Source organism: Natator depressus, chromosome 14 (genome assembly GCF_965152275.1).
Source record: "Natator depressus isolate rNatDep1 chromosome 14, rNatDep2.hap1, whole genome shotgun sequence".
NCBI lineage: Eukaryota > Metazoa > Chordata > Testudines > Cheloniidae > Natator > Natator depressus.
The window spans coordinates 36,599,055-36,619,940 of NC_134247.1; the positions used below are offsets into that span (position 1 = coordinate 36,599,055).

At 59.4% G+C, this 20,886-nt stretch overlaps 1 pseudogene; it reads right to left on the reverse strand.

The window, feature by feature from the left end:
* Positions 1–363: 363 nt before the first annotated feature.
* On the reverse strand, positions 364–18,897 carry LOC141998238 (von Willebrand factor A domain-containing protein 5A-like; annotated as a pseudogene).
* Positions 18,898–20,886: the final 1,989 nt, after the last annotated feature.

Consider the following 20,886-nt stretch of genomic DNA (forward strand, 5'->3'; position numbering starts at 1 on the left):
AACACACACACACAAATACACAGGAGATCCCACAGCCTCCGGCAGACATACTGTCTGGACATACTGGACATACTGTCCCAGATCCACAGGATCCGTGCTGCGCCCCCAGCTTTGGAACAGTCCCTTGGAGGATCCCCTTCGATGGGCCAGACCCCCAAAGGGTCTCACTCTCCCTTCAGGGGAGGCCACGTGGCCTCACCACCTCCTGGACTGACCCTCTGGGGCTCCAGCCCCCCTGCTTCATCCCATGAGCTCTGTCCAGCGGAGCCAGACTCCTGAGAGAAACGTGTCCACTGTGCAGGGACCCGGGCGCCTCCCCCAGGGTTCGCAGTGACACTCGGGCAGCGTGTGCAAAACAGCCGGGTTTATTAGTCACGTGGACACAGCCTAGGAAGCTCTTAGGTTAGCACAGAGAAATGAAGGTGAAAACGTCGTCCGTTCTGGTCAGCCCGGGGCCCGGCCCAGCCGCAGTGAACCCCATGTCCAGGCTGTGTCTGTCGAACCTCTGTAGTCAGTTCCCAGGAGAGAGAGCGTCCAGAAGTCACCTCTGACCCCCCAGCTCACCCCTTCCCAGTCCTTCGTTCTGCAGCTGGCAGGTGTGTGTCTTTGCTCAGCTTCCCTGCGAGAAGGGGGGAAATCCAGGCACCGCTGGCATTGTCTCTCTGGCCCCCTTGTTCATCTGGGTCAGTTTCAACCAGTTTCTTAACGACTCTTCATGCCACCCAGACAGGGAGCTGACATGCACACTCCTCTGTCTTTTAGCCTTTCCTGAAAACACACGGAGTCCTTTTCCCCGCACTGGGTAACCACGTGCCATAGAGGGGAAACTGAGGCACATAGTGAGGTCGTAAAAATATTACCAAAAATTCCCCCTTCCTCACATATACACATGCACACCAAGCAATATATCACCAAAAATGTTAAACTTCTGTGACAGATCTGGGTCTTCATAGTGTGAATCAGAATTCACCTTCCGTGACTTAAGTGGGGCTAATGCATTGGGGCATCTGAGACCCTGATTTGTCTCCAGAGGTCAGTTTCTAACCTTGGTCTCATTGGTGTAAGTTTGGAGAAGAAGAAGAATTCATAAGAATAGTTTGGAGCACGTGATGGGGATCCAGAGACCTTAGCTTTAATATTGGAGCTGGCCCGGACTTTCTTTGCAACCTCAGCCAAATCACTTAGGCAAAAGTTTTCAAACTCAGGTGCCTAAAGTTAGCCAGCAAAAATCCCTACTAATCAAAGTGGCCAGACTTGTAGGTGTGTTGGGCACCTGCATTTCTCCTGTCTGGGAGCCAGGGCTGCCCAGCAATCCTGAAAAACACACCCAGATTAAAACAGAGACGTTAAGGCTAAGATTTTCAAACTGCCGAAGGGATTTGGATGCCCAATTTCTCTTCATTTCTAGGGGAGTTAGGCATCTAACTTCTTTAAGCACTTGTGAAAATTCCACAAAGCACCTAAATATCTTTAAAAACTTGTCCCTCTGGATACTAGGATTAGATGCTTTTGACAGTGTGACCCATCTCCTCTCTGTGCCTCAGTTTCGCCAAATGGGGCTGGGGCTGAGGTCTACAATTGTGCCAGGTGAGAGCTAAGTCTGGCACTCTGAAAGCAGCTTTATAGAAGCTAGATGTCCAAATCCCATTGAAATTCAGTCGGATTTAGGTGCCTAATTCCAGCCTAATTATTATTAATTTTAGGTCCCCAAATTTGAAAATGTTGGCCACAAATCAATCTTCCTAAAGCTGTTCATTTGGGAAAAGGAGAGGTTGCAATTTTCATTGAGGAGCAGGACGCTTAATGCTAAACGATTGTTTTGAACAGCCACGGATCACAGTTTCGCCAGGACACTCAGATTCCCAGCTGTTCCAAGGCCGGAAGGGACCACTGTGATATAGTCTGTTCTGGGCATAGCACAGGCCAGAGACCCTCACCCACGGACCCCAACGTGGCGGTGACGGCTGATCGTGTGTTGGAGGCACTGGACTGGCCTTCAGAACTCCCAGCTCAGTTCCTGGGTTTGCCCCAGACGCCCTGTGTGCCATTGAGCGCGTCGCTTAGGTTGATGTTTTCAAACTAAATGTGATGGGAATTGTGTGTCCAAATCACCTAGTTAGGACTGGAAAATATCAGCCTTAAACTCTGTGGGCCAGATCCTCAGCTGGAGCCAATCAGCTGTCGCTCCACTGGCGTCACTGGGCAGATCCCCAGTTGGTGTGACCCGGCCGTAGCTCCACTGGACTCATCTCATCCCTGCGTGTGCTCAGACACGACAGTGCTCAGAAGATAGACAATGGGGGCAAAACCTGTCCCCACTGAGATCAAAGGCCATCCTCCCATTGGCCCTGTCTCACCAGGATGGGGGCCTATGTGTGTTCCCTGCTGGTGACTTAATACAAAGGCAAATCTTGGCGGGTGCCTGGGGCGCTGCGATCCCATCCACAGTCCAAGCGCCCCAACCAGCCCTTGCTGCTTAGGAGTTTTGACTGACAAATGGGAAGCATTTGGAAGCGAACTGGTAAAGAGAAAAGATGGAGAATACAGCAGATGTCCATGAAATTCTGGTTGCTTCATGCAGTCGCCAGAGGGCAGCAAAGGATAAGGAATGAGAAGGAAGCAGCATTATAGGGACTGGACGGGAGGGGATGACTCACTGGTCTCTTCTGGCCTTGGAAACTATGGGACCATCTCATCTTCCCTCGTGTATAACACAGGCCCTAGCACTGGTCGCATTCTGGGCTGTATTAACAGGAGTGTCGTATGTAAGACGCAGGAGGTAACTGTCCTGCTCTACTCGGCCCTGGCGAGGCCGCAGCTGGGGTACTGTGTCCGGTTCTTGGCACCACATTTAAGGAAAGATGTGGACACATTGGAGAGAGTCCAGAGGAGAGCAACAAAAATGACCAAAGAGTTAGAAAACCTGATCTGGGAGAAAAGGTTAAAATACTGGGCGTGTTTAGCCTTGAGACCAGAAAACTGAGGGGGACCTGCCAACAGGCTTCCAATAAGCGAAGGGCTGTTCTGAAGAGGACGGTGATCCATTTTTCTCCATTGCCACTGAAGGGAAGAGAAGAAGCAATGGGCTTAATCTGCAGCAAGGGAGATTCAGGTTGGATATTAGGAAAAACTCTCTCTCTCTCTCAGGGTAATCGCGCTCTGGAACAGGCTTCCAAGGGAGGTTGTGGAATCCCCGTCACTGGAGGTTTTTAAAACCAGGTTGGACAAACACCTGTCAGGGATGGTCTAGGTTTACTCTCGCTGACTCAAAGATTAAAGGATTTATTCCAAGAGGAGGTGTGAAATATACATTTGATAAGTAAAGTTTCTTGCTCATAACTATTTCTGCTTCAGTAACTGACCAAGATGTTACCCTTCATATATCTATCCTAGGTATTATACCGTACCCAGCACTGTCGTATCCAACTCCCAAGTATTTTTCGAGTTATCCTCATAGCACAACTGGAAGTGGGAATATCATCATCATCCTCATCCCTGTTTTTCAAAGGGGAAACTGAGGCACAAAGCAATGAAGTGACTTACCCTAGGTCACGCTATGATTCGGTGATAGAGCTGAGAATTGAACTCAGCACCCATGTTCCCCAATCCAGGGCATCACTGGGATGCTCTCTGCAGGCCAGTCTTAGATATTGCACCCCATCAATATTTTGGGGACCACACTGTATTAAGTTTATGTATCACTGTGGGCCAGGAACTGTACATAACTCCATGGGGGAGGGCTATGCCAGCTCCTCCAGGAACCAAAAATACCAGGGGAGGGGTGAGTAAAGCAAAGCAACTCACCATCTATGTCTACACTGCACCCTATGCCCGGGCTCTGACTCATGTCTGAGCCCAAGGCCCCCTTCTGCGTGCACACAGGTCAGTCTGACTCAGAGCAGGGAGCACTGAGGGCCAGGGTCCTAGGATGCTGCTAGGGGGATGGGTCAGAGCCCGACTCCCACTGAGACTCGGGTCCAAACCCTGTCATCGTGCAGTGTGGACACAGGTCAAGCCGCAGACCCGAGTCAGAAGGTCTGCACGGTGCAGCATGGACACGTTAGCACAGCTGTGAGACCCAGGTCCAGCACTGTAAACCCAGGCTTCCAATGCAGTGTGGACACTCAAGCACGGGCTTGGAAACACCGAGTCCACAAGCCTGGGTTTACAATGCAGTGTAGACACCCCACCGGAGACTGATCCGCTCCACAGAAGTTCCACGCCCTCTGGGGGGTTTGCACACATTGGGTCAAGCTGGCTTTTCCAGAAACGAGGAAACAAAGAAAGGACTTTTGCTCTGAAAGGATGAGATTGAACTGACTCGGACCCGTCGATGGACAGGACCTTCTGGGCTGGCGGAAGAGTTGGAAAGACTCGGACCTGCTGGGGCCCCATAAGACGGACAGGTGACTCCTGCTATGCTCAGTGTGTTTACATCGGTTTCTTGTCTTTATTATGGTTTTTCTGTGATGCTTTTACCACAGTAGAAGCCAGAAGTCCTGAGTCCCAGTCCCCCCTACTCAACCCACTAGGCCACATTTGCCTCCAGGAACCAAAACAGAGCCCGGGAACACCATGGGCCAGTCCCCTGCTCTAGTCGCTAGCATGCCAAGCCCAGCCAGAGCCAAGGAGAGGACCTAGGACCCAGGACCAGACGGGAACGGATGAGGCATTACAGGCTGGAGGGTTCATACATTAATGGGTGTGCTACAGTACGTGAGGCTGTCTTTGGTCACATACGTGTGAGTACAGACGGTCGTATAATTTAATTTTGTTATTCTGTGTGTGGATTTTCTATCTATCTATCTAAAGGCTCAGATAGACAGACTGGCTCTGCTTCAAAGTCCACTAGAGTCAGCTGGAAGCTGGGATATCCAAAGGCGCCGAAGGGAGCTAGGCAATCAGCTTCTACCAACGGAGTTTATCTAAAGACCACTGGAAAGACTCACTCCGGCTGGACTTTTCAATGGGAGCTGGTTCCCCAGCTCTCTCTGAAAGAGCCTTTCCTCTGACTTCAGGGGGTTTGGACCAGGATAGGAGGTTGGCATTTTCGAAGAGGACAAATCCCCTGAAACTGGCTGCCTCAACCACTTCTTCCAAAATCCCAGCCACAGGGTTTAATTTGCAAAAGCCTCGTAACATGGGCTGAAATACTGTGCCCGTTGAAGTCAAAGACAAAACAGCCTCTGATTTCAATGGGCCAGGGTGTCACCGCTGGTATTGAAGTTCCACTATTCATAGCGGGAAGTGAGAACTAAGATCTCTGAATTCCGTCTGGCCTTTGGGGAAATCTCAGTCCCAGGGCAGCATTCCTTCAGGCCTTAAGGCAATTAATCCATTACCTGGTACCTTAATCCTTCCCTGGAATCGCTGCACAATGTGGCTGTAAACTGAATTTGTTGAGTTGCCTTCTCAGACACGGAAAGGCTGAAATAGGGACACCACCCAGCACAGAGTCATACGCTGAAAGCTGTTCAAAGGGGGTCAGTGCTGGTTAACATGAAGTGGGAAAACTGTTTGCTTCTTCCTTATGTTCCTGCAGTTTCTTGACAAAAATAGCACTTTCTTTCCAGGGAATTAACCAGCTGAGGTCTTTCATCGTTTGCTTGAGTCCCAGGATGTCCTGAGAAGGGCCCGGTGCTGCCCAGGATGGACACAGCGTGAGCATTAACCATCAAGATGGACGGTCAGGTTTTGAAGCATTTCTTCCTGTGGTAGAGAATTCAGCAGCTGGTGAATGGGGAGGGATTCACAACACGCAGCACGGGGCAAGCTTCCTCCATCTGCTGCCTGATTCCACCTTTCAGCCTTCACCACGGAATTGCACTTGCCAACACAGCACTGTTCAGCTGGAAAATGTTTGACCAGCTCTAGTCTGGACCTAGGCAGAGAGGAAATGAAGAATTAAGCCAATCACTGTGCTCGTGTTTGCGTTCAGGCTTGTCTAGCGAAGAGAAAACTGCCATTACGACAGAAGGAGGTCGTGTTTGGACAAGCAAAGATCCGGTTGGTCTGCCTGGCTGTCCAGTAGCTGAACTCCGTGCAGATGGGACTAGGTTGACACTGGATGGCTCATGCAGGGCGAGGTCAGCGCAGCCACCTCTGGGGTGGGGGCCGGGGGATGTTTACAGAGGGACCCCTCAGTCATTTGTAAAAAGCGAAGAAATGTGCGACATTGATGCAGGCGATCCCGAGGACTCCCCCACAATGCGGAGAGGAGGCGGCGGCTGTGAGCAGCGTGGGGGTTACTCAACAGTGGGTCAGAGTGGGGTGGAGCCGGGGGGCAGCCATCGCTCCTCTTCAGCCAGCGGGAGGCAGATGCATCCGAACTGGCGGCAGAGGTGGGATCCCAGCTGGGGGTTTCCTCCGGGCTGGGCACAGGCCGGCCAGGTGGGTCTGCACCCAGTGTCCCCTGCTGGCCCTCGGGCTCCCAGTTGGACGCCCAGGGTAGTTCGGGGAGCGGGTGCGGGAATCCCGGGGGGGGGGCTCAGAGCCTGAAGATGGCAGGGCCAATGCTGCAGCCCAGCAGGGCATTGGTGGCTTCCAGGCACTCGCTCAGTTGGGCCCCTGAAATGAGAGGGGGGGCAGTAGAGGGACACCAGCCCGGGGAACGAGGGGAGAGCCTGGGGGCAAAGGGAAGAGAGCTCACAGCGCGTGGGGGACTGGCGTGGGGGTTGGGAAGCTGGGAAGTAAAGGTGCTTGGGGGTGGGGCATGGAAACCCCGGAAGGGTGCTGGGGTTGGGATGGGGAGAGGCTGGGGATGGAGGCTCTCAAGGGCTGGGCTGTGGGGCCCTGGGGGGGCAGGAATCTCAGGAATGGGGTCCCTGGGACCCATGGAGCACAGGCTCTCAGGGCCCTGAAGGGGGCTGGGCTATGGGACATGGGGGGCAGGCTCATGGCTCTGGGCCGTGGGGACAGGGGCGTAAGGATGGAGGTGCCAGGGGCCCAGGCTCAGGGGCCCCATGGGGCAGGGGCTCTCAGGGTCGAGACCCTGGGCACTGTCCCTGCCCCCCACCCCCCAGGCCTCCTCTCACCTGCTCACCCACCGCACCCAGCCCACAGCCTTGGCTTCCAGCAGCTCGACTTGTCTCAACCCGTCGCGCTGCCCCATGGCCCGGCTGTGCAGCCAGACCACGGCCAGCACTGTGGCTCAGATGCTGGGGGTCACGTCCTGTGGGGGGCAGGATAGAGACAGCCGGAGTCAGCGCCCAGCCTGGCCCCCTCCCCCAACCTCCATCCCTCACCCAGTCTTCCCCCTTCCCTAGGGACCCCCCACTCCATCCCCCCACCCTGATTTGGAGGGTTTCTATCTCTCCCGCTCCAGCACCGTGGACCCTCCACCCAGATGCCCAGTGCCATGCCCGGGGAGTAGAGAGATGGCCTGAGACAGGGCCCAACCTGGGAGCCTCCACCTGGCCCTGGGCCCCCTTGATCCAATGCTCTGACCCCATTAGGGGGTTCCCAGCCCCCCGATCTGGGCCTGTCTCACCCACTGGGCTCCAGGTTCAGGGGTCCTTTAATCCAGTCACCCTCAGACTCCCCCCCGCCCCAACTGGGTCACCCCCAATCTCATCTGGGAGCAGAGAACAGGCCCAACCCATGGCACCTGCCCCCGATCTCTCCCCTCTCACCTCACTGGGTATCCTCCCCCTGGCATCGGTCTCGCTCACCCCCAGCACAGCAGCCAGACGGGGGTCCAGGTTCCACCAGACGTCGGCATTTTGCAGAGACACCAGCCTCAGCAAGGGCGACTTCTCCGGTGCCCGCTCTGGGGAGAGACACAGGGAGATGGGACTGGCACAGGGTTGTGGGTACAGAACAGCGACATGGCCTGTCCAGGCTGGGGGACAGCCAACAACCTTAACTGTCACCCTCTGTGTGTCCTTAACTCTGTCCCTCCATGGGTGTCCTTAACCTGCTCCTCTGCACCCTTAACCCCACCACAGACATCCTTAACTCTGCCCCTTCTTGCACCCATGGGATGACAATTAACTTCCTGTGAATGTTCCAGCCCAGCCATTAATTCCACAACCCCACGGTGTTTCTCAAACACAGTCTGTCCCCGGGACCATCCCCCACTACAACCTGCGATACAGACCTACGGCCGGAGAGAGACACAAGAGTCTAAAGGGGTAGCAGGGGATGGGATGTTACAGAGTCTATATGATATTATAGCCATGCATGGGCCAGGGTTACGGGGCAGAGTTAACGTTTTCTGGGCTACAGTCACTTTGTATTTCCAGACTCTCCAAAAGCAGGTTTTAAGGTTACCTTCACTTTAAAATTTCTGCCTTTTGTGGGTTTCTTCGTTTATAAACCAGAAGCTGCCAAGAAAGACTTTTGCCCTTGAACTCGCCTGTACAAACCTCCAAGCTCAGACCCAGCTTCACAAGGTTTTTTTGCCTGGGAATTTCCCTCTGGGTTTATTTCAGAGAAAACTGCTCAGAGATATTCCTGTGACAAAAAACTACTGATCCCCACCCCGCCCCACACACTCCAAACTCACACCCCAAATTCCACCTTCACAGAGTTGTTTGCCTGGGGGTTTCCTTATTTTTTTTTCATTTTCTTTCGAGATAATTTGCTTCATGACACTTAAAAAAAAAACACCCAAGAATTCCCCCTCCTTAAGCGACACAAAGGTTTTTTACCCAGGAATTTCCTTCGTTTTCTATGTAGTTTTTAAAGACTTGCACAGCTCCGTGACCGTCAGGGCACATGGGTCTCTAACCTGATGAAGTGTCACCCTGGCGTTTGCCCACCCCGGAAGTCCTGACTCCCAGCCCCTGCCCCTTCACCTTTCTGGGGTGCCGTCTCCGGCGGGGCCCCCTGATTGCAGGACTGTCTGCCCTTGTATTGGGCCCCCCCACACCCCCAGGTTGAGCTTTGGGAGGCCACGGAGCCAGGACAGGCGCTTCCGAGGGAGGAGATGGCCGGTGCTGGACTTCGGGAGCTGCAGGCAGGCGTGGCAGTGGTACTCACGTGCCGCAGCCAAGTCATAGGACAAATTTAGGGAGCAGATGGACAGAGAGAGAGAGAGAGAAACAGACGGACACGCAAACAGACACAGAGAAGCAAAGGGAGGGAAGAGAATTCCGTCCCCCCCAAGCACTTAGAGCCAACGCACCGCTGGGACCCCTCCTCCATACCCCCCCAGCCCCTTTCCCCGAGCTGGGACCCCCCCACACCCAGCCCCATCCTCCTCTCCCCGTAGCTCCATCACAGGCAGGATCTCCCAGCTCCTGCCCCTTCCCCCCTGGCTGCGACCCCCAGATCCTGTCCCCACAGCCCCATTCTTCTCCCCCCAGCCAGGACCCCTCCTCCAGCCCCAGGGGATGCAAGGGTGGGTGCTGCGCTCCATGGATGAGGGAAGGATGCCGGGGGGCGAGAGGCCCCTACTAGCCAGGTCTGCTCATGACAGCAATGTGCCCGCCCCTCCTGTCCCTGCCTCTGTCTGGGTTGGTCTGTCTGTCTGACTGGGTCTGTTTCTCTCTCTGCGTCTCTCTGTCCTGTCCCCGTCTGGGTCTGTCGGCTGATTCTCGGTCTCTGTCCCTGTCTGACTATGGGTCTCCACATGCCTGTCTGCCTCTGTCCATCTGTCTGGCACAGGTTGCACTCTTCCGGCTTGGGGGGAGGGGGAACCCCCATGGGCCACTCCCCATCTCACCCTGCCAGCGCCCCTGCTGTCTTCATGCCCTGGAGGTATGGGGATTGGAGTCGCCGTCGTCCTGGAGCAGGGAGGGGGCAGCACAGCCCCCGGGAGTCACGGGGGCAGGGAGAGGGGCAAAAGGACATTACCCCATAAGCATGACGCCCCCCGCATGCTTCTGGGTCCCCTCCTCTTACACTGGGATCCCCCCGTGCTGGGATCCCTCCCTGAATTCCCCCCCTCCCTGGCGCCAGGTTCCCCCCACCTCCCCATACCGTCCTCAGTGCCATGTTCCCCCTCCCACCCCAGTTCCCCCCACATGCTGGGTCCCCCCGTGGCGCCAGGAGCCCCAGCCCCTTCAGGGGTTACCTGCCAGCGGGACATCCCGTCTCACCAGCGGCCCCTGCACCAGCTGCCCCCACTCCATGTCCACCCCCACGTAGGCCGTGAGGGAGCAGACGACCCCCGAGCTCAGGCTGGCCTCCAGTGCCCGGCGCCAGTCCCCCTCCGACCCTGCGCCCACGGCCCCCTCCAGCTCCAGCAGCAGCGACTTGGCTGCCAGTTGGTGAACGGGCAGCCTGTGCCAGGGAGAGAGATTCACGGGGTCAGCCCTGGACACCTGGGTTCCAGCCGCTGGGGGAGGGGAGCAGGGTCTAGTGGGATGGGGGTGGGTGGGTGCCAGGACTCCTGGGTCCTATCCCGGCCCCGGGAAAGGAGTGGGGTGTAGTGGTCACAGAAAGGGGGCTGGTCCCATCCTGTCTCTGTTCTGCTGGGGTGAGGACGTGGGGGTGAGGGGGGGGGCACGACGGACCCAGCTGCCTGGGGTGGGGGATGGGAGCCAGGGGAGCATTTCTGTCACCTGTCTCCATCCTGTGGCTGCAGGGAGAACTGCAGCGTCTCCTTGTAGGTCTGGTCCTGGATGCGGTACTGCAGGGTGATGCCCCCCATGGGAATGTCTGGGGGCTGCGGGGAAAGAAAGGTGGTCAGAGGTGGAATGCAAGGGCGGAGAAGATGCCCTGGGACCCCTCAGACCCAGCTTACTGAATAAAGGGGGCAAATACACGCAATTAACACCAGCTGGGGGGCTGGCTTAGTAAGCCCAATGGCCGTCATTAGGGTCCAGAGATAACAATCCCCATTGAGCTCAATGGGGCTGGGGTAGCACAGAGACTTCCAGCCCAGTGGCCATCATTAGAGGTCACAGTTATCGATCCCCACTGAGGTCTCGTCTACACTACATACTTTGGTAGAACCACATCGCTCAGGGGCATGAAAAATCCACACCCATGAGCGGCGTAGTTACACCGACCTTAGCCCCCCATGCAGACAGTGCTACATCGGCAGGAGATCTTCTCCCGTCGGCTGAGAGCGTCTTCACCAGACATGCTACAGCAGTGCAGCTGCACCAACGAAAATTTGTAGTGTAGACCTGCCCTGAGATCAACACAGCCAGGCTAGTACAGAGACCTTCAGCCCAATGGCCATCATTAGGGGTCAGATTTATCAATTCCCATTCAGAACAATGGGGCTGGGGTAGCACAGGGAGCTCCAGCCAATGGCCATCGTTAGGGGTCAGAGTTATTGCCCAGGAGGGGACTGTGGGGCTCCTGGCTCAGTCACTGACTCCGAGCCCTGGGGGCATCCCAGTGCAGGGACCCCGCTCTCTCACCTGGGGCTGCCTGTGGAGCTGGGCATAGACGAGGCACCGCTGCCCAGCAAAGATCACCTCGGGGTCCCAGTGCAGCAGCTCGGCCTGCATCCCAGGGGGCAGATCCCAGCTCAGTGAGATCCCGGTCACCGCCGGCTGCATGGCCCACTTCAGAGACTGCAGCACCTGGCGGGGGACCGGCACACACACGGTGGGCCAGGACTCCTGGGTCCTATCCCCAGCTCTGGAGGGGAGGGGTTCTAGTAGGCTAGAGGTGGGGAGCTGGGAGCCAGGATTGCTGGGTTCTCACCTTGGGCTGCGTGCGGTCCTGGCCGGTGATGAACTCGGCGCTGCCCCCCACTGCCCGGGCGATGCCTTTGATCAGAGCTGTGGAGGCCCCGTCCCCAATGCCTAAAGAGAAGGGGAGGGGGGCAGAGACCGGAGGGGGAGGGGCAGAGCTGGTGGGGCCCATCCAGTGCTCTGGGGGGGTAGGGCAGTTGGAGAGGGGCCAGTAGGGCTGGCTGGACTGGCGGGGCTCCCCATGCTGGCGGGGCTGGGAGGCAGGGTGAGGCAAAGGGTTGGGCAGATGCTGGGCACTATGGTGGTGGGGATCCACATGATGACAATGCTAATGGGGTTAGGCACCCCCAGTTACCTGTGGGTCCCCCGGTGACGCTGCACCTCTGCGACGATGTCCTGGGTGTTCTCTACCTCCCCGTCCGTAAACACGAACAGCTGAGGGGGGGAGAGACGCTGTCAGAGCCAGGGACTCCAACCCCCCCGGAGACACCCCCTCCCTGTTGGGAAGGGGAGCAGCCCCCTGGAGAGTTTGCCCCACTGACCCTCCCAGAGATCTTCCCTGAGGGGCTGACAGACAGGGACTGCTGACCTCCCCTATCTCTGTGACCCCCAACCCCTTGGCATGACCCCAACCCCCACCCATCATCTGTTCACCAGCCCCTGGAGACAAGAACCCACCAACTGCTGTGGCCACTTTTCCAGGAGCTCCCTCCTGACCCACCCCCCATGAGTGACCTCCCTGCCCCTCCGGGCTGCAGGGCACCCCCCAGAGCTGGGCACAGCACAAAGCGCTGCCCCTCCCAGCTCTATACAGAGGTACCCCCCCCCCCCGGTTGCTACCTGCCACGCCCTGCTCACACCCCCAGGGGCACCGGCCCCACATCTGGCCCAGAGCCCCAGGCCCACTCCGAGCAACCCCTTGGCCCCGCTCGGCTGCCCCACAGGGCCCCCAGCCCCTCTCCGATCCCCTCTCCCAGGGTCTCCCCCTTGAACAGCCTCCGAGGGGAGTGGGGCGGGGGGAAGGGAGGGCTGGCAAGGAGGGGCCTGTAATGGCGTATGGCCCACAGCGACAGCTGGGAGCAAACACCCCATGGGTGGCAGCGGGGCACTGGGAGTGGGGGGGCGCTCAGAGTTACTGCAGAGAATCCTTCCCAGGGGGCTGGCTGGGGGGGTCTCGCCCCCATCCTCCGGGCAAGCTGACCCCCACGTGTGGGGTGGGGAAGGGATTTTCCCCCAGCTCAAACTGGCAGAGACCCGAGGGGTTGGTCTCCCTCAGAAGCCTGGGGCACTCACTGGTTTGAACCGGTGCAACTGGGGGGAGTCACCGTGACCTGACGCCTGTAACTCAGGGTTTGGGGGTGCTGGTGACTCAGCCTGAAGGGCGGGGCTGTCCCTGGGGGGAGCGAGGGGCTGAGCAGTGTCACAGGGGGGAGGGGGAGCAAGGGGCTGTCACGGGGGGGTGGCGGGCGAGGAGATGGTCCCTTCTGTCCTGAAAGTCTGTGAGTCTGTCCCCGCAGGCCCACATCCCTCTCTGTGACCCCCCACATCACCCCTTGGCCCCACAATCACTCTCCAGGCCCTCCCCAGGATGCCCCTCTGGCTGGCCCTGGCGCCCCGGTACCTGGCGTGGGTGCCCGTCCCGGCAGGGGCTGCGGTAAATGGCTCGTAGCAGCTCCAAGATCTCGGTGCCCCCCAGGTTAGCCTGGAGCAGCTGGAGGCGCTGCAGGGACTCGGCCTTGGTCTGCTGGGTATTCTCCACGCTCTGCCTGTGGGGGGCGCCGACAGGTCTGGGGCTGGGACAGCCCGAGCCAGGGACACCCGGCCCCCAGCCAGCCCTGCCCCCTCACCCACCGACACCCCTGTCCCCTAACCAGCCCTGCCCCCTCACCCACCGACACGCCTGTCCCCTATCCAGCCCTGCCCCCAACAAACAAACATGCCCTGCCCCCAACCCACCAACACTCCCTGCACCCTAACCAGCCCTGCCCCCAACCCACAGACACACCCTGCCCCATAACCAGCCCTGCCCCCTAACCAAGAGACACCCTCTGTCCGCTAACCAGCCTTACCCCCTAACCCAGCCAGCCCCCTCCCTGCCCTTCGGACTCACGGGTAGAAGGACTCAAACTCAGACCCAAAGCCATAGATGTTGAAATAACAGCCCAGGGGCAAACTCTTCAACAGTAGAACCAGGGTCTCCTGGGGACAGACAGACGGATGGAGAGTCAGCCCCACGGGCCCAGCCAGCCTGGGCTGCTCCCCCGGCACGGCCCCATGGGCCCATCGAGCGTAGCCTCCCGTCTGGCTGTACCTTCGTGTTCTTGATGCGCTGGCGGGACAGGTCTCTGCCGTCCATGGGGCAGGCCGTGCTGCCGGAGCGGCCCAGCAGGAGGATGAACTCCCCGGCTGGCTCTGGGCCGGCACCGCCTCGGGCACTCTGGGCAGCAGGGTCATCACCACGGCCGGGTCGCCCATCAGGGAGCCTGCAGGGAGATGGGGGCCAGCCCCCAAATGGGGTGGGAATGGGGTCAAGCCCCCATGAGCTGCCCCCTCAGAGCCCCATGACTCAGAGCCGCCCCCCAGAGACCCCAGAGATCCACCCCCACTGCTCTGTCCCTCCCCCCACCCCCTCTCCCCTTAGATCCCCCCCACCCCCAATACCCAGCTCCCCAGTGCCTGCTCTCCCATCCCCAGTTCTCCCCCATGCCCCGCAAACCTGCAGTGCTCCCCAGTGCCTGCCTGCTCCCAGACACCCCGCCCTGCCAACGCCAGCTCCGCCAAGACCCCCCGCTTCTGTCCCCCCACCCTCGCCTGCCCCCAGATTCCCCCAGCGCCCACCTACAACAGTCCTAGGACCCCCCTTTCCCCCCATCATCCCCCTCATTGCCCTGTGCCCCCCCCCGATCCCATGTCACCGCTCAGCACCTACCTCACCCTCCCCAGATTCCCACCCCATGGATCCCCCTCTGCGCCCCCGCCCAGGGGTAGTAGGGTTCAGGATCCCCTCCCGCACCTGGCTCGGCTCCGGGCAGCCCGGCCTCCAACACCGCGCTGGGTTTGTGTGGCTCCGTGTAATACACCAGCAGCTCCAAGTCCCGGTCCCACAGGGGGGGCCTGGGCCAGGGACACCTGGGGGGTGACAGACACACAGTCACCTCCACACAGTTCCTGGGGGGGCAGGGTCCCGCTGGCTCTCGCGCCCGGCTCGGCGCCCCCCCATGGAGATGGGGTGAGGGGCAGACCCTGGGAACGCTGGCTGGGCGCCCCCGGGTTAGGTGGAGAGAAGAGAAGGAAAAACAACCCCAAAGGCCAACGCAGGTACTTGGCTTTTCCTGGTGAAAAATTGCAAAAATCTGACATTTTGGGGGGGGCTAAATCTTTCCAATTTGGGGGTGACATTTTCCTGGTCCCCCCACCTCCATTTACTTCCACTGAGAAACAAGGCGAGGGAAGATCCCAGAAACTAAAGACTTACAGAGCCCAGCGACTGCCAGGGATTTCATCCCCAAACTGCCAGATTTCAGCCTGTCCAGATTTTCCCCAGAGAAATTGGGAAATTCCCGAGAACCATTGGTGTTGCTCGATCCCCCACCCCCGCAATCACCTAAAAAGTCTGGCCCATGCTCCCCCTTTCGGGACCCACCCCCTGCCCTATACCACATCTCTCACCCCCTGGGACCTTTCCCCCTGCCCACAGCCCCATTCCCTGGAACCCACCCCTCACCCAGGAACCCTCCCCCCTGCCCCACCACCAGCACCCTCCTCCCAGTGGGGATGGCTGGGACCCAGGTGTCCGGGTGAGCCCTTACCTGGGCAGTGGTTAGGTTCCCGGCTGTATAGCTCAGGGGGGTGAGGGGGCAGTTGGATAGCAGTCGATGCCGTGGGGCGACTGCAGCATGGCGCTCAGGCTCAGGGTGTAGGGCAGCTCCCCGTGGAGGACCTCCTGGGTGATGTTCTCCCCATCCCACCCTGCAGAGAGAGACACAGGGGTGAGGGCCAGGGGGCTGGGAGATCAGGGGATTTTGGGATGGCTGGGGTGGGTCACATACCTGGGCCGGGGACTGCAGACCCTGGGGGGGGCACTTACCGCAGGGAACACAGTAGTGGCCTATTGGGCATTATGGGGGCTATGTGGTTCTTTCACTGTGGGGTACGTAGAAGGGGCTATGGAGGTTTCAGGGGGTTAAAGGCTGCGGGGTCACTCACCATGGGGTGTGTAGCTGGGGTTCTGGGGGCTATGTGGTATGCGGGACTGAGGGCACCTATAGGTCTGGTCTCAACATGAGGCTTGTAAAAGGGGTGCAGCATGGCTGGAAGCACACAGCTGGGGGTACAGGTTGCAAGGGAGTATGGGGAGATCTGTGGGTCTCACCATGGGGCACGTGGGGGGGTGCTGTGGGTCTCACAGTGATGCGGGTAGGGGATCTGTGGGTCTCACCGCAGGGTGCGGAGTGGGGACAGGGGGAGCTGTGGGTCTCACCGTGGGGTGTGTAGTGGGGGTGCAGCACGGTCGGCAGCACGTAGCGGTCGGCCCCGTCATGCTCCAGTGGCAGCTTGCAGGCGTAGCTCAGGGTCAGCATCGCCTCCTCCCCGGGGGCAAATTCCCCAGGGAGCAGCTGAACACGGCGCCCCCGGCCCCCTCCTGCTGCAGCAGGAATGAGCTCTGCCCCCCGGCCAGTGCGTCCCCGTACAGCTCCTGTGCCTGCCGGGAGAGACGAGGTCACCCTGACATCCCGCTGCCAGCGCGTTCCCATACAGCTCCTGTGCCTGCTGGAGAGACGGGGTCACCCCGAGATCCCCCTCTCCCCCAAGATCCCCTGCCCCCCCGACCAGTACATCCCTGTACAGCTCATGCACCTGCCGGGAGAGATCGGGTCACCCCGAGATCCCCCCAGCCCAGCCCCCTCCTCTCTCCCTCCCCGGGACCTCTGCCCCCCAGCACCTGTCTCTTCTCCTGGAGCTGGGCCTGGATGCAGGCCCCCCGCAGCCAGGCCTGGAAGGCGTCGACAGCCGCCTCAGCGTCCACGGGGAACTTGAACACCGCCTCTACGTGCCCCAGCTCCTCGTTCCTGTACAGCAGCTGGCAGCCCACGTCCGCCACAAAGCCTCAGATCAACACCAACACCGAGCTGTGGTGCAGGGTCACTGGGGGAAGGGGGACGTCAGCCACAGACCCCCCATGGGCACTGGCGGAAGGAGCCATGACAGCCATGGGGCCACCCTCCCCCTCACAGCACCGTCCCCTGCAGCCCTGACTCACCCGGCTCCTTGGAGCTGGTCAGGAGGCCGCAGCTCATCATCTCAGCTCCAGGGTCGGGGATCTGTGTGAGGGGAAGTTGGGGGGGGGAGATACGGGGTTCCCATGGAAACTGATGGGCACAGGGTGCCCTGACCCCCCCGCACACACACACTCGGCGATGGCTCTGAGACCCCAGCCCCACCCCCCTGCTCAGCCAGGTCCTGTGGCAGGGAGTCCCACAGGCCCAAGCTCCTGAGATCAGAGTCGCTCTGCCGCAACTGCGCCAGCCCCCGGCAGGGAGGGGCAGGCAGGCACTGGGGTACAGCTGGGAGTTGGGGGATGGAGAGAGAAACATAGGGAGGTATATGGGGATGGATGGACAGATGGAAGGAAAGAGAGGTGCAGGGGTCAGACGGACAGACAGAATGAAGGGAGATGGGGGGCTCGTGCGTTAGAACGAGGGGGCTGGGAGCCAGGACTGCTGGGTTCTATCTCCAGCCCCTGGGGGGCCCCTGGAGCAGTGACAGGGGTTGCAGGGGACCCGGGTCGGTCACCGGGGGGTTGTTAACCCAGCTAGGCCCTTCTCCCCGCTGTCGCCCTGCAGAGAAGCAGACGTTTGTGGAGCAGGCTCCAGCTCCTGGCTGTTCTTGGCAGGGACACGGCCCTGCTATTTACTCAGCTTTCACCCCAGGCTGGAGCAGCCGCCATAGATCCCCCGCCCCAACGGGGGTGAAATCCAGCCCTTGGCCGCACCCAGGGGCTCCCAGCGTTCTTTCTCCATGCCCCCGAGCCGTTTGGCCTGAGCCTTGGATTTGCTGCCTTACGACGGGGTAAGAGGACGGCAGCCGGTTGATTTGTACCGCAGCAGAAATCTGGCTCTGAGGCGCGCAGGGAGCCTCCGCGGAGGAGCGGGGAGCTGAGGGTGGGATGGGGGCGAGGAACACCAGAGCTGCTGTGACTGAGAGGGGCTCCCAACCCCACTCTCCGAGCCATGTTTCTGCTCGCCACCACTCCAGCCGCCTGGAGAATTCCCAGCTGGAAGGTGGGAAGGGGAGACTGGGATCACCTGGGCTAATCCGCACGCCGGGGAGGGCCCGGAATGAACTGTGGGGGGAACGTAGGCAGATTTGTAGACAAGCCTCCCGTCCGGCTTCACACATGGCCCAGGATGGAGAATCCACCCCAGCCCTCCGGGAGTTGTGCCAGCAGCTAATTCCCCCCCGCCCACCCGGCCAAACAGGTGAGCCTCCCTCCTCCCCTGAATTCATCTGCCTGCAACTCCCAGCCACAGGACAGGCCACGTTGCCCCCCGCCCCCGCAGGTATTTACAGCAGTGGGGCGAGGCCTCTTCACCTTCTCTGGGCTGAGCTCGGTAGGCTGGGAAAGGGCTGAGGCCAGGGCAGGGCTCCAGCGGGGAGCAGGGGCGGGTTGTTTGTTCCCAGCATTGAACTCTGATGCCTAATTCCCCGCCCGGAGGAAGGGAGTCGGCGTGAAACTTCGGCCAATTCACAGGCGGTGGCTCCTGCTGCAGCAGCTGCTTCTTGGGGTGGGAAGGAGCCGCAGTGCGGGGGTGGGGATGCGGAGCTCCGACCCCTCATGGGACCCAAGGTCAGGGCCGGTGCCCCTCGTGGCAAAAGGGGAGGGCTGAGATTTGTGTCGTCACACCGGCCTGGCGCCACGGGGATGGCCCCTGGGAAACCCACGCAGGGAGAAGCGCGGGAAGGGAGGGTGGATCGCGCGGGGGGGGGGAGCAGAAACGTTTCGGGGTCACCTCCCTCCAAACACCCCCAAACCCGCCCCGGCACGCAGGGCCCCACAGCCAGGGCGGGGAGACTCTGCAGGGGCGAAGCCCTGAGTCGGGGGATGGGCCCAGACCAGGGGATGGGGGGCCCTGGACACGGAGGGGAAGGGGGGGCTGGGGCCCGGGGGGCCAGGCCCCCCAGGGGAGGGGGCTCTCCTGGGGCCCGATCCGCACCCCCGGTACCTTCTCGCTCGGTCTCTGAGCAGCGAAGCCCTGAGCCAGGCTGGAAGGGACAGTGTCCCCGTGAGCCCCGCCCCCCGCCAGGGAGCGTCTGCAAACGCCTCACCCCACACCCAACCCAGCCAGGGAGCGTCTGCAAACGCCTCACCCCCCAGCCAGGGAGCGTCTGCCAGCTCCCCGTCCCCAGCTTCTATAAACCAGGGACCGTCTGCACAGTTGGCTGCCCCCGACCCGGGAGCCAGGGACTGTCTGCAAACTCTTCGCTCCACACATCCTGCCATGTCCCCCCATTGAAGTGGAGCTGGGGAGGGGGGGTCTCCAAACTGCCCCTTGCTCCTTCCTGCCCCTTTATGGTGCAAAAAGCGGGGAGGATTGTGGATGCAAATGTTTCAACTCCAAGATACCCCATTCCCATCAGGGTATTCAGCCCACACTCTCCATCCAGGGGACAGTGGTGGAAGAGGGGCGAGAACCCGTCAGTCGACCCTCACACCTGCCTCTCAGTAGCGAGAAGGCATCCAAGAGACATGAGGAAGCTCGGCCGGATGTGGGGAAGGCAGGGGGGAGTTTTTCCACCCACCGCGTTTCCTCTGGGGTCTCTGCAGAACTTGCTCTTAATGTCCCGCTGGATGGTGCTGGATCTGCCCCCCCGGCCCTGAGTCCTCTGTGGGTGGGAGCCCAGAGCTGGGGCAGAGCTGGAGGCCCCCCTCCACACACAGCCCCACACCCATGGGCCTCTGGCCTGGGGGGGCTCATTGTAATGGGGAGGTGGAAGGTCAGTCTCCATGGCCCCTCCAAACCTCTCTCTCGCTGCTGAGGCTGCCAATGAGGTAGCGCCCAGGGGGATATGGGCATCTTCTCCCCTACAGCCTGAGCTGGGACCCACCAAATGGACCCCACAAGCAGGCGTCAGCTGGGGTCGCTCTTCCACCCCCATGGAAGTGGCTCTGGACCGTAGCTGCTGCTGCTGGGGCAGGTTCATAGGAGGTGCCTGTGAACGGGGCAGCCTGACCCACCCAGGGGATGACACAGGGAGCACCCAGGGTTCCCCCCTTCCTTGCAATTCCAAACATCACAGTGTGAGAGGAGGAGGATCCCCACCCCCCACTCCCTGATACCACCTCACCCTCGCTGTGAGCATTTCAGCAAGGAGAGCAGACGTCCTTACCTGCAGGGGACACCGGACACCGGCCTGGGGAGAATCTGGAGAGAGGCTGGAAGAGAAGAGAAGAGAAGGGGTGAGAGCTCCAGGGAGGGGATGGGGGTGCAGAGGGATGGAGGGATGCTGGGCAGGGGGATCTCCAGACAGACAGACAGAAGGATGCGGGAGGAGGGAGGTCACTTACCCAGCACAAGCAGAAGGAGAGTTAGTGCCATCCTGAGCTGGCTGCTCTGGGGTGGGAGCTGGGTTCTCAGCTCAGCCACCGGCCCTGTCTGGGTGCAGGGAGGGGATCGGGCCCTTCCCCTCTGATGGAGGCAGAGGCAGAGGAAGTCACAGCCTTAGGCGCAGTCACCGCTCAGCTCAGAGGGCCATTGCACTGTAACTACACTGTAACTGCAGTCCTCTTACTTTAAAGTGTAATGTATATCCCTCTTTTGTATTTACATAGGGCTCATGTTGAAGGAGATTTTTGTCCACCCACTCTGTTCCTGTGAGACACTAGGGCAAATTCTCTGAAGTCAAGTGAGTTACACCAGATGTGAATTTGGTCCAATGCCCCTATGTAACATCAGTACCCAAGCTTGTATCCCAACTTGATAATCACTCCATAGGAAGGATAAATAAGTCTTTAATTTAAATACTCAGGTCCTCAAACCATGAGCCTGGGATTTATATTGCATATTAGACAAAAAGCGCACAATAAAAATCATATCGTATGAGGTGATCAGGTCCCTCATTCACATTAATTGCTGTGTTTCTATGTCTTGCTTTCACTGTACACTGAGTTGAGTACATTGTGAAATCTGTAACTTGAATTATTCTTTTATCCTTGTGAACCATCAAATGATATTTCCTGAATTGTTTCAGGTGCTCCGATGGTGCAGTGAAGCACAATCTAGAAATTCCA